This window comes from Scyliorhinus canicula, chromosome 19, assembly GCF_902713615.1.
Source record: "Scyliorhinus canicula chromosome 19, sScyCan1.1, whole genome shotgun sequence".
Taxonomy (NCBI): Eukaryota; Metazoa; Chordata; class Chondrichthyes; order Carcharhiniformes; family Scyliorhinidae; genus Scyliorhinus; species Scyliorhinus canicula.
Window position 1 is genome coordinate 90,609,616 of NC_052164.1, and position 23,484 is coordinate 90,633,099.

General features: G+C 48.6%; 1 pseudogene; it reads right to left on the minus strand.

Moving 5' to 3' along the window:
* Window positions 1–22,535, minus strand: part of LOC119954026 — a 78,777-nt pseudogene extending 56,242 nt beyond the window's left edge.
* Between the last annotated feature and the right edge of the window lie 949 nt (window positions 22,536–23,484).

Below are 23,484 nucleotides of genomic sequence, written 5' to 3' on the forward strand. Positions count from 1 at the left end.
CGACCCCCGGCGATTCTCCCACCCAGTTGGGGGGGGGGGGGGGGGTGGGAGAATCCCGCCTAAGGAAAGATTACTCAACCATGCCCAAGCTTACAAAATTCTGACAGGGTATGACAGGGTAAATGTGGATTTTGTTTCCCCTGGCTGATGAGTCTCGAACAGCGATGGGTGATCTAGACTAGTGAGTGGGCTGTATAAGTGGTCCTCCTTCATCTCAGTGGGCCGCAAATGGGCTTGTTCACTAACCATGACCCCACAAATGAAATTAAGTACATTTAATAGCACGGTAATACTGTGGTTAGCACTGTTGTTTCACAGCGCCGCGGACTCGGGTTCGATTCCAGGCTTGGGTCACTGTCTGCGCGGAGTCTGCACTATCTCCCCGTGTCTGCGGGGGTTTCCTCCGGGTGCTCTGGTTTCTTCCCACAAGCCCCGAAAGACGTGCGCATTAGGCAAATTGGGCATTCTGAATTCTCCCTCAGTGTACCCGAACAGGCGCCGGAATGTGGCGGCTAGGGGATTTTCACAGTAACTTCATTGCAGTGTTAATGTCAGCTTACTTGTGACACTAATAATGATTACATGCCGAATATCTCATTATGAGTTATAGAAAATGCTTCATCATTTATATATTATTACGATCACCAACCTCAAATGGTAAAAACAAAAAAATGTTTACGCTTTGAATGCAGAGGAAGCGCACAGTCAATGTTGTGAGCAATCATTACTTTATCATAGCATTACAGTGCAGAAGGAGGCCATTCGGCCCATTGAGTCTGCACCGGCTCTTGGAAAGAGCACCCTACCCAAGGTCAACACCTCCACCCTATCCTCATAACCTAGTAACCCCACCCAACACTAAGGGCAATTTTGGACGCTAAGGGCAATTTATCATGGCCAATCCACCTAACCTGCACATCTTTGGACTGTGGGAGGAAACTGGAGCATGCGGATGAAACCCACACACACACACGGGGAGGATGTGCAGACTCCGCACAGACAGTGATCCAAGCCGAAATCGAACCAGGGGCCCTGCAGCTGTGAAGCAATTGTGCTATCCACAATGCTACCGTGCTGCCCTTGCTTTATGCAAAAATCACTTCAGTTGTACTGGTAGGTTATTCATGAACATCTCAGCCTTTGCCCTTGCCTGACATGTGGTGACCCTCAGGTTAAATTACCACCAGTCAGCTCTCTCTCTCAAAGGGGAAAGCAGCATCTTGTCATTTGGAACGATGGCGATTTTACCTTCAGCTTACTGGTAGCAATTCAGCAGAATGTGGCAACCCTACATATAGGCAATGGTCAACAAAATGTCTCGTGAGCCGCACTCGGAGGCCAGATAGGCCGCATGTGGTCCTGGGGCTGCAGGTTGCCCAACACTGGTCTAGAACCAGGGGACACAGTCTCAGAATAAGGGGCAAGCCGTTTCGGAGTGAGATGTGGAGGAATTCCTTCAGTCAGAGGGTGGTGAATCTTTGATATTTTCTATCCCAGAGGGCAGTGGAAACCGAGTCATCGAGCATGCCCAAGACAGAAATCGATAGATTTCTGAACACTAATGGCATCATGGGATATGGGGATGGTGGGGAAAAATGGTGTTGAGGTAGCCGCGATCTGTTTAAATGGCAGGTCAGCCTCGATGGCCGGAATAGCCTACGCCTGCTCCGATCTTCCTATTTCCTAACTTCTGGAGCAACTTCTGCTCTCCACATTTTTAATTACGTTTTCCACACTCGGCACCTGTTGCCATTTCAAGTAAAACTGTCATCTTGTGCCATTTGGGTGAGTCCTGTACCAATTTTCACAGCTGCGGTCAAATCACCCTGAATGGGTAAGCTCATTTCATATCCGACAGCTGGTAGACAGAAGACCATCCCCATGCAGCTCTTAATCTCCTACTTGGAATTTCCTCCATGCATTTTGTATGTCATGCCTAACAGCTAACAAAACAGATGCACAGCCAAGCACGTAGGAAACTGATGTGGATGTTAATTGAAAATAACATAGGAAGCAGCTTAAAAATATTAGCCACCATTTTATAATGGCTAGCACTCACAAAATAGATAGGTATCCAAAATCATTTTTACCCCCTCTCCCCACCGCCCTGTAAACATTTTGACATTAATGAAATGACTATAATTACAGATAATTAACATAATTACTTACTTTTAACATGATGAATTGCTCAGCAAGTTTGGATGTCAAACCCTGGTAAGAATGATTTATACACAGGTCATTGGGATTTCAATCAGAATATAAGCAAGCAGTTCATGCTGCAATATAATTTTTGTTTTTAATTACAGTCTTCATTTCTGGATTACAACCTGCATCTCATTACAGAATTTGTGTATGTACTGTTGTGTGACTCTCTCTACCTCTCACTCCTCATTTGAATGCTTCTGAAAGCGTACCTCTTTGACCAAGATTTTGTTCTCGTATCTCCTTATCGAGCTCAGTGTCAATGTTAGACAGACTACATTCATCTTATTACTTTGGGACATCTCGGTATATTAAAGGTGCCGGCCAAATGTGTGTTGATATTGTGAAAAGATGGCCCACTTGGGGTGCCTGAAAACCACATCTTTAATCAAAATGCTGTAAGTTGGAACCGATTTTTCCGCAAGAACAGGGTTATAAATGGTTTCGGAACCAAGGCCTGACACTCTACTTTTGTACTCAATTATAAAGAAAGTAATATAGCAATAAATTAATACTATAATATATAAGTTTTCAGACAAAGTTCGGAAACACAAAAATTCACCAAGTAAAAATGCATCGGAATGGCGACTGAGCATCTTGAGGGTAATGGGCAGCACAGAACATCAATGCGCATGTATATGGGGCAGAATTCTCCAAAAATGTATGTTCCCTTGCCGGTGTACAAACGCTGGCATTTCACGCCAGACTCACCAACCTGCAGGGGGCTGGCAGGGCCCCGGAGTGCTTCTCGCAGCTTACGCTGTGCGAACGGGCCCCCGCATTTCCAGTTCTGAGTCCGCACATGCACACGGCAGCGGCCTCCAGCGGCCGCGCCGAACACGATGGCGGACCTGGACCAACAAAGGAGGTCCCAATGATCAGCCGAGCGCCGCTCCACCTAACCCGCCCGATTGCCGTCCTGGCCTCCCACAAGGCTCCCTCACCCCGTACGTGATCCCCCCACCAGGGCGGCCCCGGATTGAGTCCGCAGCCGCCGTGAGAGAGTCCCGTCCGGCCAGACGTGATTAGAACCACGCCGTCGGGAATTCAGGCAGTCGGGACCGGAGTATCGTTGGGAGGGCCTCTGGCAATGGCCCCCCCCCCCAGTCCCACCACGTAATCAGCGCATGAGCGATTCTCTGGGGACCGATTTCGCGATTTTGGCACGGGGCTGCTGAGAATCTAGCCCATGATATTAAACTTGTTCGCTGACGTAGCATCACAAAGTCGAAACCTACGTTGCAAAGTCAAAACAGGGTGTCAATTCTTAAATGTCGAAAGCACCGTTTGTCATCACTGGAACATTGTAAAGTCGAGGGCTGCCTGAACCCTCATTATGCAATGAACGTTTAAGCAGCATTCCGTTTCTGTGATCAATGCACAAAACGCTTCAGTGAAAAACTAAAAGTAAATTAGTAGAATTACTCCCAGGTACTTTTATGATGAAGAGCACCGTATGGTAGCATTCTGGAAAGTGGCGCAGGAGACATTTTGTTGCGAACAGCCATTATTCTCCGCGTGGATTGTCTCAAAAGGTGACACATTTTCAGTTGGGAGATTGAAAAGGAATTGACTGCCTCTGGCAGATGTGAATCTAGCACTAAGCTAGGCTAGTTTTCAGTGCTCCAGGACATTGTCGACGATTGATCCTGCACCATTGATGGAATCACAAGGGCTAGACTCGTAACTAGAGCTTAAAATCCTTTTCACTGACCGCCAAATAGCTCTGAAGGTTAATGGAAGTCTTAACTGTATTCTATGTTGTGAGCTTGTAGCAAGGTCTCGACGTGCACTTTGAGATTCCTCAGTGTTGGCTTCTGCCAATCTGTGCCTACATTCTTTAGCGAAATCAGAACTTCAGAAAGAGAATGTTGTGCATTCTAGAGTAACAACACCAAAATTTTATACTGCATCACATACCAATAGCAACAACATGTTTATATCTTACGCCTTTAATGTAGTAAAATATTTTAGATGCAAAAAAATTGACACTGAACCAACTATAACAACAATTAACCAAAAGTGTGTTCAAAGAGTTTGCTTTTAAGGATTGCATTAAAGAAAAAGCAAGAGATAGAGAGGAGGAGAGGTTTAGAGAGAGAAGTCCAGAACCCAGGATCCAGGCAACTGGAGACATAACCGCCATTAGTGGAGTAATTAAAATTGGAGATCCACTATCAGAATTGGAGGAGTGCAGCGATCACAGATGTGTAAAGCAGGCTACAAAGATAAGAAGGGCAAAGAGATTTGAAGACAAGTGGAAGAATTCTAAAATCAAAGTGTTGCTGAACTGGGAACTCGTGTATAACACTGAGCACAGGGGTGAACGATGCTTGTTGTGAGTTAGGATACAGGCAGCAAATTTGGGATAAGCCGATGTTTATGAATACTGGCAAACAGGAGACCACAGGAGAGTTGGTATAGTGCGGTTTGGAGGTAACAGGCATGGATGAGGGTTTCAGCAGCATATGAGCTGACAGTAGTGGAGTTAGAACATAGAACATAGAACAGTACAGCACAGAACAGGCCCTTCGACCCTCAATGCTGTGTCGAGCCATGATCACCCCACTCAACCCACGTATCCACCCTATACCCGCAACCAAACAACCCCCCCCCTTAACCTTACTTTTATTAGGACACTATGGGCAATTTAGCATGGCCAATCCACCTAACCCGCACATCTTTGGACTGTGGGAGGAAACCGGAGCACCCGGAGGAAACCCACGCACACAGGGAGGGCGTGCAGACTCCTCACAGACAGTGACCCAGCCGGGACTCGAACCTGGGACCCTGGAGCTGTGAAGCATTTATGCTAACCACCATGCTACCCTGCTGCCCCCCAGTTGGATGATGTTGCAGAGCTACAAGCAGACATTCTAGAAAAACACAGTTATTTATATGGATCAGCCAGTCATTCGGTTAGAAATGGGGTTCTGTGTACATTAAATGACCAAAACTATTGCAGTTTGATTTTGCTACTTAGTTGCTGAGATGAATTTAATCCTCCTAAGGGATTTATTCATTTCCATTGTATGTGAAGGAAGGCAGTTTAAATTTATTGTGGATTGCAAAATGTTCGCTTGATCAGTCATGTGCCTGCTTGGCCATCTGCTTTCTTTTGGATTATTTTACTGTCTGGATTTTCAATGGTGTATTTAACAAGGCCAGGCGCCTGATTTTAGGAAAGAAGGTGCGGGAGGAATTCTCCGGTCCGCTAGCGATGTTTCCCTGGGTGGCACGCCCTTGCTGGCAGCAGGATTCTCTTTCCATTATGGCCATCCCACTCCGCTGGGAAACCCGGGGGCGTGGGTGCACTGCTGACGTAACGGAGAATCCCACTGACGGCACGGCGGCAAGCACTGCTGCCTCACAGCTCCAGGGTCCTGGATTCAATTCCAGCCTCAGGTGACTGCGTGGCGTTTGCACTTTCTCTCCGTGTCTGCGTGGGCTTCCTCCGGGTGCTCCGGTTTCCTCCCACAGTCCAAAGATTTTCAGGTTAGGTGGATTGGCTGTGCTAAATTGCCCCGTGGTGTAAAAAAGGTGAGGTGGGGTTACTGGGTTACGGTGATAGGGTGGAGGCGTGGGCTTAAATAGTGTGCTCTTTCCAGGGGCCGATGCAGAGTCAATGGGCCAAATGGCCTCCTTCTGCACTGTAAATTCTGTAATTCTGTAATCCAGCCCTACATGTTTTCCATTGAATTCTATGTTACTATTTGACGTATTCGATCAAATTTTCAAAGAATTTTACACAAAGAAAATCTCGGAACCTGAACTATGATCCCACCATGTGCCCTGCCTCTGCCTGCTGTTCAATATTGGACTAACCCCAGCTGTGCAACGCCACAAGTTGCGTTTTTTTCCAGAACACATTGACGATGCTCAGAAATGCCTCGAGACACTTATGGGAAAATAAGTTGCCATAGTTACAGCTGTAGCTAAAACTTGATGGTGAAAGTGAATGCACAGATGTTTCATTTATTTTTAAACTGCAGGTGCCTCACTGGAAGGTAAATCTGATTGGTTTGTTATCTCCCAATTTCACATGTGCATGTTAATGAATGAATATTCTGCAGCATCTAAGAGCCAATAGCACAACAAAAAGTCAGATTCTTATTTTTTGTCAACAGTTGCCAAAGATCCCGATTGGATTAATTTCTGTGCAAGGGCAGCACGGTAGCACAAGTGGATAGCACTGTAGCTTCACAGCACCAGGGTCCCCGGTTCGATTCCCCACTGGGTCACTGTCTGTGCGGTGTCTGCACGTTCTCCCCATGTCTGCGTGGGTTTCTTCCGGGTGCTCCGGTTTCCTCCCACAGTCCAAAGACGTGCTGTTAGGTGGATTGGCCATGATAAATTGCCCTTAGTGACCAAAACAATTAGGAGGGATTATTGGGTTGCGAGGATAGGGTGGAAGTGAGGCCTTAAGTGGGTCGGTGCAGACTCAATGGGTCGAATGGCCTCCTTCTGCACTGTGTGTCCTATGTTCTATGTTTAAGACAAAATATACATACATCACCTGCTGCTAATGTTTTAATATGTCTGTCTTTTGTACAATTAATTCTTTGCTGAAAAATAGTTCTCATTTGAATCAGAGAAAGAAAGAAGTAACTTTCAATCCCAGGGTTCCCCAAAGTATCTCAGAGACAATTAAGTCATTTCTGAAGTGTTGACACTGGCACTGTTTTAATGCAGGATGGATGATGTTTCCAGAGTGGTTGTGAGGAGTGGTTAACACTGCTGCCTCACAGTGTCTGGGACCTGAGTTCAATTCCAGCCTTGGGTGACAGTCTGTGTGGAGTTTGCACATTCTCCCCGTGTCTGCGTGAGTTTTATCCGGGTGCCCCACAGTCCAAAGATGTGCAAGCTAGGTGGAGTGACCAATCCACTTAACCTGCACATCTTTGGGCTGCGGGAGGAAACTGAAGCACCCAGAGGAAACCCACACAGACACGGGGAGAATGTGCAAACTCCACACAGACTGTCACCCAAGGCCAGAATTGAACCCGTGACCCTGGCGCTGTGAGGCAGAAGTGCAAACCACTGTGCCACATTGCCACCCAATGTTTGCCCTGAAGTTCCAATGGACTTGTGTTGGACTTGTCAGCTCCACTCAGATTGGATGGGCGAGAATTGAATTTGCAACTGAAAAGCAGGATCTGCCAGTCGTGCTCCTGAAATTATGAAGTTCAACTACAAATGAAGGAGTTTTTATGCCAAGCTGTGGCCACACAAAAAGTATATTTAGGTCAGACCTAAATTCCATTGTCGATACCCCAGTAACCACTGATCTAATAAAACAGAGATGGCTTTGAACAGCGGCTTAGGAAAACTCCTGGTAGAATCTTCAAGGTGAACTGTGTGCTTTATTGTGACTGGCAACTTTATTTTGGACTGGTCATCCACCAAAAATGTATTTCCTCTTAACTTTTGAGCCTCCTTGCTTTGTTTAAAATCCTGTAGACGGTTTCTTATTTGAAGAGTTTCTCCACAGTGAGCGGAAAGATGCAAAATATTGGGATAGCCCTCTTTATCATTTGTGGAGGAGCTAGCAACCTGGAAAGCCAGCGTTATATAGACAGTACTGAGGAATCAAGATTTTCTGGAAGATACAGAACCATCAGGATATCTGGGCTGGGTTCTTCCGCCCTGCCCGCCGCAAGGTTGCCACGGGCGGGACCTGGACCATGTAAAGGTCCATTGACCTCGGGCAGGAATTTCCGATCACCGGAGAATGTGTTGTCGAAAAACCTTCTCTGATCACAGTGCACAAGGTGTTTTTTAACTCTGCCGTCATCCCTAATATCTGCTGCACTCCTTCAGACAGTCTTCTCAGTGCCTTCTTAAAGTGCTGATGCTCTGAAAGCATTGATCATATTAAGGCCCTTGATGTCATCATCAAAATTTAATATTGGCTTACATTTAAATATATCATGCGCCATTTCCAATGGATCATCCTCTGGTTTTCTTGTGAGTTCTGAATCGCCGCATGTCAAACCATTGTCTGGATCTAGACTGTTTGTATTGCTTCGTGTTACTGTATCTTTTTTTAAATCTTTATTGTCACAAGTAGGCTCACATTAACACTGTAATGAAGTTACTGTGAAAAGCCCCTAGTCGCCACATTCCGGCACCTGTTCGGATACACGTGCTTGGGGGGGGGGGATTCAGAATGTCCAAATTGCCTAACAGCACGTCTTTTGGGACATGTGGCAGGAAACTGGAGCACCCGGAGGAAACCCACGCAGACGCGGGGAGAACATGCAGACTCCGCACAGACAGTGACCCAGCGGGGAATCGAACCTGGGACACTGGAGCTGTGAAGTAACAGTGCTAACCATCGTGCTACCTTCCCGCCCATCTGGGTGTATCAGTGCAAGTGATAAGTGTGCACCAATGCTGCATAACCAGATGCTGATCATATTCTCATTAGTTCCTTTTGTCTCTGTTTTTCTTGCTTCAGTCTTCTATGGAGATGGGAATGAGATTGTGGTGATATGCATCACTGTAAATACACAAGGGGTTAATGTAAATAAACTAAGGGCGCGATTCTCCGCAAATGACCCGATTCTGCTCCCCGGTCGGGGCTAGCAGCTGGGCCCGTGAACCACGGCATTGCAGGCTTAGCGAACGTCGCTAAGCCCGCGCGCCAAGGGTAACAGCAGCTGACGCACACGATGACGTCAGCCGTGCATGCGCGGATTGGACGGCTCCAACCCGCGCATGCGCGGATGACATCATCACGCATATGCGTGAAACCCGCGCATGCGCGGGCCGTCATGCCCCTCAGCCGCCCCGCGGACTGATCCAGCGGGGCGGCGGAGGAACAAAGAGTGCGCGGGTTTTGGACCCGCTGCCGGCGATCGGTGCCCACCAATCGTGGGTGCATGCCACCCTTGGCACGGCCGTGGTGCGGCCGTGCCAATCGGTGCCATGGTTCTCCAGAACAGCACTTTGCGGCCGTTTTCACGAACGGTGAGAGCAGGTGTGTTTGCGTTCGTGAAAACGGCCGTAAAGGCCTGGGAACTCGGCCCATCGGCTAGGGGAGAATCGCTGTTCGCCGTAAAAAAACGGCGAGCAGCGATTCGTGTCGTGGGGCGGCCATGGGGGGGGGGGGGGGAGAATAGCGGGAGGTCGGGAAAAATGTCGGGAAGGCCCTCCCGCTATTCTCCGACCTGTCGTGGGGGGCGGAGAATCGCGCCCTAAGACTAAGTAAACACTAGAGGGAGCACCAGAGGCATCGTGACATGCAGACATACAGCTAATGAACACATAGACTAGGACACGACCAATGGGCAGTCAAGACACCCAGAGGTGACATGACCACAAGAGGGCAACCCATATAAAAGGGCAGGGCACACATGCTCTTTCTCTTTCCACAGGCGGCACTTAGAGAGAAGCACAGGGGCAGATCAAAAGCATCACACCCACCGCATGGTTGAGAACAGACTGCTTAGTTTGACTGAGTTACGAAGGCAAGATTAGCAGGAGAGTCGAACTCAAGTAGGTGTATTGTTAACTGTTCAATAAATGTGTTAAACCTATCTCCAAAGTCTGAATCTTCCTTTGTCAGAGCATACGTCAAGGAAGCAACTTATGCTACATGAAGAAGCATAACACAACAGAGGTGTGCACGAGTTTCCAGTTGTCTAGTTTTTCATTCCTGTAATACATACATGGGTGTTTACTCAGAATATGAACCTCTCAACATAGGACCAGACTTGGATAGCATAAGCCTCTGTGGGTGCATGCTCTCTCATTTCTTTCAACATAATAGTCTTCACTTGGTTCAGGAAAGTGTTGTCTGAGAACTACCTTCTATTTTTCCAATTCTCAATTTCAGTGATAAGGAATATTTGACACTTTTATTCTAGGAAACCCAGCATAAAGCATTGGCCAATTTCTATATTACAGCAGTGATTCCATTTCAAAATGTACTACAATGGCTGTAAAGTGCGTTGAAACATCTTGACTTGTTTGCTCCAGGATTTCCTGGCTTGTTTTCTGATGGTGGAGGTGGCTTGTCATTGGACATGACAGTATCTTCCACTCCCGTCGATGTCTACGCCATTTTTCAAGGCTCGTTGGGCCTGTGCTCATTGCAGTTTAGAAGAATGAGAGGCAACCTTATTGAGATATCTAGGATTCTCAGGGGGCTGGTCAGGATAGATGCTTGTGGGAGAGTCTATGACCAAAGGGCATAATCTCAGGATAAGGTGTCGCCCATTTAAGACAGGGATGAGGAGGAATTTCTTCTCTCAGAGGGTAATGAATCTGCGGAATTCTTTACCATCGAGGAATGTGATGGTGGGGTCGTTAAGTGTGTTCAAGGCTGAGATAGACAGATTTTTGATCAGTGAGGGAATTTGAGGATAAGGCGGGAAAGTAGAGTTGAGGATTATCGTATCAGAACAGTCATGATCTCATTGAATGATGGAACAGACTTGATGGGCCGAATGGCCTACTTCTGCTCCTATATCAAACGGTCCTATGATACCAATTGTTTGTCCAATCACGCTCCTGTGAAGTGCTTATATTGTGTTATGTTAAAGGCTCTATATAAATTCAAGTTGTTGTACGAAATAAATCTTTTGATCCCATTTTAATAGTTAACTGAAGTTAGGTCACTGATCTTGTGGGTGGTTTCAATTTTCCACCATCCCTTTAGAGCTGCTTACCTTCTCTGTGTTTCTACTGCCACCAATAAAATATTGTTGCTGGACTCTGGAGATCTCTCCCAATGACTTGTTTAAAGCTCTATTTGTACTACAGCTGCTGTGTAAATCACATAACGTAGTTATTTACTCCAATCCTAGCTAGAAGTAAACACTCCTGTCTCTTGCAAACAGATTGGAAATGCACTGCGAAGCAGATGATTCTCATTCAGCCAGCAGTACCATATTAACACCCAAGCTTGGATCCCTTACCATATTTTGCGATGATTAAGCACACAATGCATTCAACAGGCTGGTAATTTAATATATCAAAATACGTAAATTGACCTGGGGCGGAAGTAACAGTAAATGTCAAGAGATCTATTCAGCTCAGATCAACCGAACCCAAACTGAAAGTGATATTGCAGAATAAATGTACCTTTAGGTACATAAGCACGGTCGTTTCTTGCAGTGTAGACATTAGTTGCTTGGAGTGCCTCGTTGCTCTTCTACTATTTGCATAGTACAGGATTTCCTTATTGATAATTCATAAGTGAGAAATTGAGATAGATTCTCCAACATGGAGATTCAGTTGCTGCATCCATAAATAAAGTTTGCCCCCCTCGAGCAAGATTTTAACTTTTTCTGCTTTTCGTTTCTCAAATTACATTGTGAGTATTTTTCCAAAGGTTCAGCATGAACTTCTGTGCATTTGAATAACTTTGATTTGTGTTTCCCTTTTCCCCGTCTCAGCCATTCAGCTGCTGGAACCCTCATGAAACCCTCATTCAGGGCGGCAGGGTGGCACAGTGGTTAGCACTGCTGCCTCGCCGCTCCAGGGACCCGAATGGCCTCCTTCTGCACTGTAAATTTTAAGATTCTATCCCTTTGTAACCATGAGATTCAACTGTTCCAATGCACCCACATTCTACCCTCCATAAGCTAGAGGTTAACCAAAACTCTACTGCCCATGTTCCTGCAGCAAGGTCTCTATCGCCCTGTGCTTGCTGACCTATGTTGGCTCCCACGCAAGTAACCTCTTGATATTTTAATTCTCATCCTTGTTTTCGAAGCGCTCCATGGCTTCTTACCAATCTCTGTCCTCTTATCCCGCCCTTACAGTTAACTAGATCCTCCCTTTCATCTCTAACTCACTTTCCAGCTTTTTAAGACGCTCCTTGCAAACCCAAAGGGCCGGAATTTTCCAGATCCCCATGGCTCCCCACTGACCATCGGCATGCTTCCAATCTCGCCGAAGCCTACGTCACTTTGCATGGCTCGCCGGCCCTGCCATCGGGAACCTGTGGCGTGAGCCAACCTCAGCATGAAACCGGAGTTCCCTCTTACGGGAAGGGTTGGAAAATTCTGCCCTTGCTCCTTGATCAAACATTTGGCCATATGACCTTATAGTACCTACAGGGCCCGGTATTGTACTCATTATGCTCCCTGTGAAGCATCTTGGGATGCTTTTAAAGGCACTAGACAAATATAAGTTTGTTGTTCTGCATTTATTATCCCATTGCTTTTTCATATGATAATCAGGGTTTAATGAGGGTCTTCTTGTGAGGATTTAACCATTATGTTTTGAAATTCAATTTGGATTCACAGGCTGCCAGCACAGTGGAAGGAAATGAACCAAGGTGGAGCTGGAATAGAGTTACAAGATCAAACACAGTTTCTATTGCCCGAATCTTCAGCACAGTTTGACTCTGTCCACAAAATTGAATCCAATTCATGGAAAGCCACTGATGGAGATTTATTTCACACTGATTCTGTGGCCAATTTTGCGGGCCGACACATGAATGAGGAGACCAAACGACCGGTCAAGTCTGCTCCGTCACTCGGGAGCAGAGGCAGCTTCTCGCTGAATATCTTTAAAACCAGCGCAAAAATCCCATGGCAAGTGAATTGGACTCTTGGGCTGGATTCTCCGCAGCCCCGTGCCGACATCGCATTTGTCGTGGGAGTGGAGAATCAACTTTGCCAACGGAATCGCGCCCGGCGCCGTTCCAGTGATTCTCCGGGCCCTGAGTATCCGTGCTTCCGCGAATTACGCCACGCAGCTGGGAGGCCATTGCCAAAGGCCCTCCCAGCGATCCTCTGGTCCCGGCCGGTTGAGTTCCCGACGGCGTGGAACTAACATGATCTGGCTCGTCAGGGCTCTCACGTGATGGGTGCAGATTCAGTCCGCAGGCGCCCTGGTTGGGGAGTGGTGGGGGGGGGTGCGGTGGATCGGGCACCGGGGGGGGGGGATGGGCTTAATGGGTGGCCGGGGCACAGATCGGACCGATCCGACGCAGGTGAGCGCTGCTGATGGCGGGGGGGTACCGATATTACGGAGCTGCCTCCGCGATCTGAGTTCGCTATGGCGCTCGGCGCAGCCGCTGCAGGCCGCCGCCTTGTGCATGCGCGGACTCAGAACGGAAGTGCGGGGCGCATATCTGCAGCCAAAGCTGCGTGAAGCTCTCCGGGTCCCCGCTAGCCCCCTGCAGGCAAGTGAATTAACTTTTATTTTTCTCAGGGAATTGGGGAGTGCAACGCCAGCGTTTTTACACCGGAGTGGGGATAAATCCCATTTTGGGAGAATCCAGCCCAAGATTATGTGATATTTTTACCTGGCTACACCGACACTGGCTGAATTGTGCCAAAAACAATCTACACAATTCAGCTGCGTGAGCAACACTGGTTTTGACCGAAACATGTCAAGAAAACCAACACAAGGAAGTGGAAACTGTGCTTAATCTCCAAATTTGTCTTCAGGTCATAGCTACTCCTTACTTACACCATCTTCTGGCAATCAAATATAAGTTCAATTTAAAAATTCATGGGCCCGGTGTTTTCATGGGCCTCTCCCACCTGGCGGGATTCATTAATGGGATGTGGGTGTTGTTGGCTGGGCCAGCATTTATCACCCACCCCTAATTACCCTTGAACTGAGTGGCTTGCTTAGGCCATTTCAGAGGGTATTTGAAGAGTCAACCACATTACTGTGAATCTGGAGTCACATGTAGGCCAGACCATTTAAGGATGGCAGATTTCCTTCACTTCATTAAGTTGCCACGGTGCAATATACAAAGGAAATATTTTGCAGAAGAAAAATGTTTTTCAAAAAGTAACTTTTATTTTAAAATGATACCACACTGCTACATGGCAGATTTTGAGTTCAATAATATGCCAATGATTGAAGTGGATGTCTGGGGGAGAAAGAAACATTTTCCAAAATGGGTGCAATTTATGCCACAATCAGCAATTGCAGCTAATGTGGAAACTCTCCCCCATTGCGTTGTTCGTGTTACGATGATAGAGGAAACAACATGGAATTAGTTATGGAAATGTTGGACTTTAATTAAGACCTGTGAGGTTTCTTTTTTAAATGGACATAAAGCCAAAGGTGGTTGAGGATGTGATGTCAGCCACTGTCTAAACTGGTACAGGATTATTCTCCAAGAGACAATGGAACCCCTCCATGTTTTCAGACAAGGCACTTCCAAAGAATCCAAAAACTGATTATCAGCTCCGGTGAACACAAAGAGAGATTATGGTCATCTCATTTCACAAGATCCTGTAAGTAATGCTGAGATGGAATTGTGGATTCAACATCTCAGATGGAACATGCAAAGAATGTGTGGGTTAAAAGCCACCTGAAAAGCTGACCCAGGGCCTGTCTATGTGAGTGTTCTGTGAGGCCAAGTGCTGGAGGTTGGACAGAAGAAACAAAAAACGTCAAGCCCGCTTGGTGTCCCTGCAAAATCGCTATTTTTCCTGGTACATCTTTCTCTCTGACTGTGGAGGTCAACCACAGTCAGCAAAAGGATCACAGTCGGAAAGAGAATACGGAAGGTTCTCTGCCCAACTACAGAATACTGGAATCGAAAATTCAGCTATCGCCTGCTGAAGTAAACTGACTATTCATCTACTGTAGTCAACTCCACTTGAATCTTGAATCATAACAGCCGCAATGCTTCAACATCTACTCCTTGCAGCTGAACGGCTGTCCTGGATAACTTTTAAAAATATATTCACTTATTTTGGACTCTATTCTCACTTTTAACCGTATGAATGTATATTCATATGTTTTACCTTACCTTTTAGTGGTTCACTAATTCACTCTGTCTTTAATGTATGGAAGAGTGGTTAAATTGGCTCTTTTTAAAATATAACTATTGGGACTGAGAAAAAGGTAACCGTGAAAATATACCCTTTTCAGATCAAATCTTGTTGCTACCAGCTGAGGGGAGTGAATATCGACAGGGAGCTGTCATCACCCAGGTTTGGAATAATTTGGGGGTATCCCAGCCAGATGCTGGCAAATCAAGGGGTCTCACCCAGATCAACAAATTTGGGGAACCTCACCTGGGGGGTGGTCATAACATTAGAATGAAAAGCTTTTCCAGGATTAATCTTTAAAAGGAAAATTTCAACTTGCATGTGGCTGAACTCAAATTGCAATTTGATGGACCTGCAGCGTCTGAATTTCAAATAATGCGCTGGGGCATGAATGGGATGCGTTTAGATTGGATGCCAAGTTCACGCCTACTTGACGTTATTGCCATTGACATCTATGGAACCAAAAACCAGAGGCATCCAATTCGAATTTTCCCATTTCTTCCAACATGTGGTAGGTTACAAGGAGGGTTTGCGTAACAAATTGGGATTTCAGACTAAAAATGCTGAGCCAGTTCATGCTATTACTCAGATGTGGTATGAATGAAGGTCAGAGGAGTTCCAGTGCTCACTAGGCTATGGAGACAACCATGACAAAATACAGCTGAAACTGCAAGTTGTTCATGCACTGAGGTTTAATGACTGTCTGTTGAGTTTAATCACATTCCTCATATTGTCGGGGTCGGTCACTCATCTCAGAATATTCACTTCAATAAATTAACATGGAGCTAGTTGAACAAAATAATTTCCATCAACAGGATTAGAAGGGTGTCAGGGAATTATGCCAAAATTTGTCTTTATTCTTCAGCTGTTTAATTTTTTTTTCAGGAGCACGAGTGGAAATCCTTGTGATGTATTTTTGATTTATGAGATGTGGGTGAGGGCTGGATATTTTCAGGGTCGTGCAGGGTAAGATTTCAATGTTGTGGTGTCATTTGAAAACTCCTTCATATGATGACCTTCATTTTTTTCAATTATTAAAATGCAGACCACTGTCTTTTAATGCAATAATAGCCCAAAGAATTGGGTTTATTTTTAACCAGACATTATGTATACTGCACAATATTCATCCTCGGTACTGTAGGAGGTGCAGTAATCAGCAGAATAGTGGCTAGTGATACACGTATAGTGGATGAAAATCAGAAAATAAATAATCCAATTTACTTTGCCAATATTTGTCCCAGTGACCCCAGGGCAGGATTCATGGAGTTCTATAACAGCAAAGCTGGCGGCGCTCCTGGACCGATTCAGCGACAGTTAGGGGGCTGGCACCGGAGCCACGTGGAACACAAATGATTCCAATGAGAAACTGTGCAGGATTGGCTGTGTTCGAGATTGACACTCAGGAGGCTGACAAGCTGCAACCGCACATACACACGTCACACCCCACATACACAAACCCAGCCAACAAGGTGGCAGCAAAACGCGTGGCCCCATGCTTCATGGACACCGAGCTTGAGACTCTCCTGGACCCCGTGGAGGAGAGGCGGGCCATTCTGTACCCCGGCCCAGGAGGGAGGCTACCAGCCATCGCCATTCGCCGTGCCTGGGCGCAGATGTCAGAGGCGGGGAGCACCATAGGCAACACCGTCTGGACTGGCCAGCAGTGCAGGAAGGAACTGCACAACCTCCTCAGGGCAGCCAGGGTGAGTAGGCAGCATTGTACCCTGTATGTCTAAGGTCAACTTTTGTTACAAATAATGATATTAATCCTTTCTGAATTACTATATCTTGTAACCTATTAAGTAGTTGGCTACTCTAAGGTCTTCTGTCCCTGAAACTCCCTTGCTGATACCAGATGGGAACTGATACAAATCAATCCAGTCAAACTGTGGTTTTAATCAGCTAGAATGTGCCCACCAGTAGCTTCTCCCGCACTGAGAGGCTGTCCCGGATCGATGGGTTATATACCTTCTCAGAGGGGCGGAGCCACAGGCGGAGCCACAACAACATCAACACAGCAACAGTAACAGTGAGTAAATACAATAATATGTACAACAGCCGTGAGTAAATACAATAGTATATACAACAGCCATACGTGGCTCACCACATTCACCCCCTGTTAAAAAAAAAGTCAGACGGGGGTGAAGTGGACTCACAGGTTCAGTCTCACAGGAGGGTGTATTGTTCACTGTGAACGTCGCAGTGTAGGTGCTGGTGTTGAGACCTTCGACTCCGGGAGCACATCGTCCTCACAACAGGGTCCTGGACAGTGTGACGGCGCAGCGGCGGTGCTAATGGACCCCGGATGAGTTGATGGGGTAGATGGGGAGGTAGAAGGAAGCGGTGAGGTGATGGTGGGCGCAGGCGTACCTGTGGGGGCCAGGTCCCTGAGGGAGATTGTGTTCTGCCGCCCGTCGTGGTGTGTCACGTATGCGTACTGAGGGTTCGCATGGAGGAGGTGAACCCTCTCAACCAAGGGGTCGGCCTTATGGCTCCTTACGCGCTCCCGGAGGAGTACCAGCCCATCAGGCGTGAGCCAGATAGGAAGTGAGACCCCGGAGATCGACGTCGTGGGAAAGACAAATTGACGGTCGTGAGGGGTCTCGTTAGTGGCAGTACACAAGTTACCGGATGGAGTGGAGCGCGTCAGGGAGGACCTCCTGCCAGCGGGCGACTGGGAGACTTCTAGACCGTAGGGCCAGAATGACGGTCTTCCAGACCGTAGCATTCTCCCTCTCCACCTGGCCATTTCCCCTGGGGTTGTAGCTGGTGGTCCTGCTCGAGGCGATGCCCTTACTGAGCAGGTACTGACGCAGCCCATCGCTCATGAATGAGGATCCCCAATCGCTGTGAATATAAGTGGGGAAACCGAACAGGGTGAAGATGCTGCACAGGGCCTTGATGACTGTGGTGATGGGATGGTAAAAGGAAAACGTGAGTGCTCATCAACAACGTTGAGAAAGTGCACGTTACGATCAGTGGAGGGGAGTGGCCCTTTGAAATCCACACTGAGGCGTTCAAAGGGCAGGAGGCCTTCACCAGGTGGGCCTTGTCTGGCCGATAGAAGTGCGACCTGCACTCCGCACAGACTTGGCAGTCCCTGGTCATGGCCTTGACCTCCTCTGTGGAATAGGGCAGGTTGCGGGCCTTGACAAAGTGGAGAAGCCGGGTAACCCCCGGGTGATAGAAGTCGTTGTGGGTAGCCCGTAACCGGTCAGCCTGCATGTTGACGCAGGTGCCACGGGACAGGGCATCTGGGGGCTCATTGAGCTTCCCAGGATGATACAAGATGTCGTAGTTATAGGTGGAGAGCTCGAACCTCCACCGCAAAATCTTGTCGTTCTTAATTTTGCCCCGCTGTGTGTTGTTGAACATGAAGGCAACCGACTGTTGGTCTGTGACGAGAGTGAATCTCCTGCCGGCCAGGTAATGCCTCCAGTGCGACACAGCTGCCACAATGGCTTGCGCCTCCTTTTCAACAGAGGAGTGTCGAATTTCGGAGGCATGGAGGGTACGGGAAAGGAAGGTGACAGGCCTCTCTGCCTGGTTAAGAGTGGCTGCCAAGGCAAAGTCAGACGCATCGCTTTCCACCTGTCGGACAAAAAGGCTGCCCCCATGGATCGCACACGGTGTTTGACATGTCAACAGAGGGCGCTCCGGGCAGGCAAAATGCCACGCTGCGGGGTCTGTGAGTCTCAGACTGGGCTTGACAGGCTTTTGGTTTATGATTTTGATTTTTAGGCTTAGCTAGGCATACTTTAGCGTAGTGCCCCTTCTTGTTACACGTGGAGTTGCGAGCCGGGCAACTCTGCCTGGGGTGCTGGCCCTGACCACAGAAGTAACAGCATGGTCCTGAGGAGCTAGACGGCTTCCCCGCGGCGCAGGAGAGAGGCAAGCCTGGGTCAGGTGATGGCTGCGCCTCTGACATCCCCGAGGATGCCGCGTGGTCCGATGGGAAAGCATCCAGGCCCTGGAAGGCCACTCCCAGCGAGGCAACCAGCTTCTCAGTCTCCTCGAGGTCGAGGGCCCTCTTTACTAGAAGCCGCTGCCGGATGTAGCTGGACCGGACACCTGCCACATAGGTGTCCCGGACCATCAGCTCCGCGTGCTCGACCGCTGTGACAGCTACAACTGCGGACGAGTACTCTCAGTTCACGCAGATATTCAGCCAGTGACTCACCCTGGCGCTGACGCCACGTGGTCAGGAGGTGTCGGGCGAGTACCTCGTTCACCGGCCTCATGAACTGTCGTTTGAGCAGCTCCACTGCCTCCATGTATGAGGCCGCGTCTCTGATGAGCTGCAAAATCCTGTGGCTCACCCGGGCATTGAGGAGACGCTGTTTAATTTCCGGGGAGATCTCGGCGGCGAAGGAGCTGCGGTAGGCCTCAAAGCAATTGAGCCAATGCTCAAATATTGCCGTAGCCTCCGGCGCCTGTGAGTCAAGATCGAGGCGTTCTGGTTTTAAAACTGCTTCCATGTAAAAACAATTCTAGCTGATTAAATTGATACCAATCAATCCAGTCGAAACGGTAGTTGACAAGAACTGTGTTTATAATTAGCTAGAATGTGCCCACCAGTAGCTTCTCCCGCACTGAGAGGCTGTCCCGGATCGATGGGGTATATACCTTCTCAGAGGGGCGGAGCCACTGGCGGAGCCAACAACAACATCAACACAACAACAGTGACAGTGAGTAAATACAATAATATATACAACAGCCATACGTGGCTCACCACACCCCTACCACCCCACTCCACCCTGCACGGCAGTCTAATCATGCATCTTGTCTTGTATCTTGCCAGACCTGCTGGTGATGGGGCAGGTCTATCTGGTGCCCCAGGGGGTGCCACAACTCAAACACCTCCATCGGCCGAGCAGTGACGACACGGAGTTGACACATCTGTCTGAAACCCAGGATACCCCGGAGCTCGATTCCGTCGTGGACACTGATTTCCCGTCACAGCTGTCTCCAACACCCTCCACCATTCCAGAGACGCTCACCTCAGTTGGGCACTTTAGTGAAGAGGCTGCTGGGACTCCCTCTGGTGCGCTCCACACAGCTGCTCCGGTACAGCAGGTGGAGTTAGGAACACCGGAAGGAATGGATGGTTGGAGGGTAGGGCATCCCCAGGGATTAGCGGCCATACAGACAGGTTACAGGCTTCTGGAATGGACAGTCCCATCAATTATGACAATGCAGTCACAGAGCCAGGGACTACACGAGGGGCTTCCGGTTAGCATCCAGCGCTTGCAGGGGCAGGAAATGGTGCCAACAATGCCTGCCATCCAAGGCCAATACCGCATGGGTGGCATCCGTGGTGGTGGCCTTGTTTGCGGGGGTGGGGTGGGGGGGGGTGAGGGCTTTAACTATGGATCAGAATGTCGAAGGCCTGGGACACTCTGTGCAGGCATTGGCCGAGACCCAGGACAGGGTTGCCACCTCACAGGCAGGAGTGTGCCAGAGCCACCTGCACATTGCAGCGGCACTCCTAAGTGTGGCCCAGTCACAACGGGTCATGTCTGAGAGTGTCAGCGGCATTGCCCAGGCACTGGCCAACATGACGCAGACCAGAGGGAGATGGCTGGAACACTGCAGCACCTGGTGGGCAGAACAGGGCGGCACCATGCCACCGGAGGCACCCAAGCACCAGCTGGGCCCTTCCAAGTCCGGCCGCTTCAGAAGATGGCCGCCAACGGGACTCAGGTTGCAGGGTGGGAATCACAGTAGGTCACCTCCACTCCTGATGTACCATTTGGGGATCCACCCAGATGTAGCATTAGGGTCCATAAGGCCAGAAAGGTCGACACACCTGTTAAGTTGGCATGGGTGCAGGGCACAGTTTAGTGATAGGGGTTAGGGCACATATATGAATCATATAATTTACAGTGCAGAAGGAGGCCATTCAGCCCATCAAGTCTGCACCGGCCCTTTGGAAAGAGCATCCTATTTTAGCCCATGCCTCTACGCTACTCCCGTAACTCCTGAACACCACCTAACCTTTTGGACAAAATTGCCAATTTATCATGGCCAATCTACCTTTGTGAGGGCCATGAAGAATCCAGCACGAGTGGAAGGACAGAAAGAAATAACATTTATTTACAATAACATATATATATATTTATATATATACACACAACAGCAGCAACAACTCCCTTGCTGCTCACTCCTTTCTAGCTGGTTCCAAACTAGCCAGCTCTATTTATGCAGGGAATCTGCGAATGATTTCTCCGCCCCCCTCATTGGGGAAGCTCATGCTCCCTAATTGCCATTAGTCCCCAGCCAGTGGTAAGCAAGCAGGTTATAACATCCCTCCCCCACAAAGACCAACGAATCCACCGAAGACCCTGGCAAAGGAGGGCGTCGGACTCATTTTGCCGCAGGCCGGACACCATTTGCACGAGGCGCTGGACCGGGCGGCGTGTAACGAGACAGAGAACGGTGCTATTGTGATGAACGGCGTAACGGTTGTACATCCACGGCCTGTGGGCCCGAGGATTCCCCCTCTGAGGCGTCTTGTTTCTCCATCTCGGAGTCGGAGTCTGCTGCCTCCGTCATCTCGGCGTCTCTATCTCCACGCGGTTCTGTAACGACATGCGCGGGCTTTGAGTGCGGCACCAGAGGAAGATTGTGAGGAATACTCTCCACTGTGTCTGGTCTCTATGGCTGTTGAAATGAGCTCAGGGGGCGGGGAATCTTTGGAAAAAATGGTCTTCTGGACCGAACGTTGCCTCCATGCTTGCGCTGGAGACGACCCTGGGCTTGCACCTGGTAAGAGATAGGGCCAGTTCATCGAAAGCTAACACCAGGGACCCACTGGGCACCACAAGCAAAATTTCGAATGAACACTGGGTCACCGGCCTCAAACTGCCGAATTGGCCGATGTTGAGATAAACCATGTCCCTGCCGTTCTTGAGTGCGGCGTACTTTTGCGCCAATGTACGGGCAAACCATGCTAAGGCAGTGCGAAATCTCCGGCCCATTAGGAGTTCCGCGGGAGCTACCCCAGTCACCACATGTGGAGTGGTCCTGTATGAAAATGAAAAATGAGCCAGTCTCGTGTCCATAGACCCAGAAGACTGTTTCTTTAGGCCCCGTTTGAATGTCTGCACAGTGCGCTCTGCCAACCCATTGGAAGCCGGGTGGTATGGAGTGGTGTGGATATGGCGTATGCCATTCATCTTCCTGAACCTCGCAAACTCCTCCCTTGTGAACGGAGTGCCGTTGTCCATGACCAGCACCTCGGGGAGGCCATGGGTACTGAAAGACAAACGCATCCTCGATTGTTGCGCAAGACGTTGTGCCTACCAACTTATGCACCTCTAACCATTTAGACTGGACATCAATTAATAGAAGGAACATGGATCCTTGAAAAGGGCTGGCGAAATCCGCATACAAGCGTGCCCAAGGCCGCCCTGGCCATTTCCAGTGATATAGGGGCGCGCCCGGCAGAAGCTTATGATGCTCCTGGCAAATGGAGCAATTTTGGGCCACCTTCTCAATGTTGGTGTCGAGGCCTGGCCACCAGAAATAACTCCGGGCCAACATTTTCATTTTGCTCCCACCCGGATGCCCATTGTGCAAGTCCCTTAGTATCAGCTCCTGCCCTTTTTCCGGATGGGTGTTCGGGACTGTGTTGGCGCCCACAAGTCTGACACTGACATGGCTCCTCATCCATTGGTTGCTTCTGGCGAAGGCTCCCTTCGGGGAGGCAGTCCGGTGACCACTGGCGTTGATCCGGACGCCGCCCTGCCCAAGGTACCACAGGGGTGCGGGGAGAGGCTTTTGGACGGAAGGGGTTGTGCCCCAAGGCATGCACCTCCATTCGCTGTAGCTCCTGCACTCCCCGTTCTGCATTCTCTCGGGACAATACTATTTGAATGGCCTGTTGAAAAGTCAATGTTGGCTCAGCTAACAACTTTCTCTGGGTGGCCGCATTGTTAATACTGCAAAACAAACGGTCGCGTAACATTTCTGACAAGATCTCACCATAGTCATAGTCCTCCGCAATCCTGCGTAGCCTGGATAGAAACTCTGCAAGGGATTCTCCTGGGGCCCTCTCAGCGGTATTAAACCGGTAACGTTGGACTACCGTGGACGGGGTTGGGTTAAAATGTTGCCCCACTAAGTTCACACGTTCATCAAACGCCTTAGTGTCCAGTGCAGCTGGGTACGTAAGGCTCCTAATCACCCCAAATGTATGCGGGCCGCAGGCAGTGAGCAAAATGACCACCTGCCGGTCATTTTCGGTGATGTTGTTTGCCCGGAAATAGTAACGCATCCTTTGTGCGTACTGGTATAACTTTCCAGCGCAGCATCAAAAACATCCAAACGTCCATACAGAGGCATGGTGTAATAGAAAACAACTTCCAACCTGTATCCAACAAAAATCCAGGGTGGTGGCTTCAGCAGTGCAGACAGCTATTCACTTTAATCCTCGTCGTTAGTTTGGTGAGGGCCACGAAGAATCCAGCACGAGTTGAAGGATAGAAAGAAATAACATTAATTTACAATAACTTATATATAT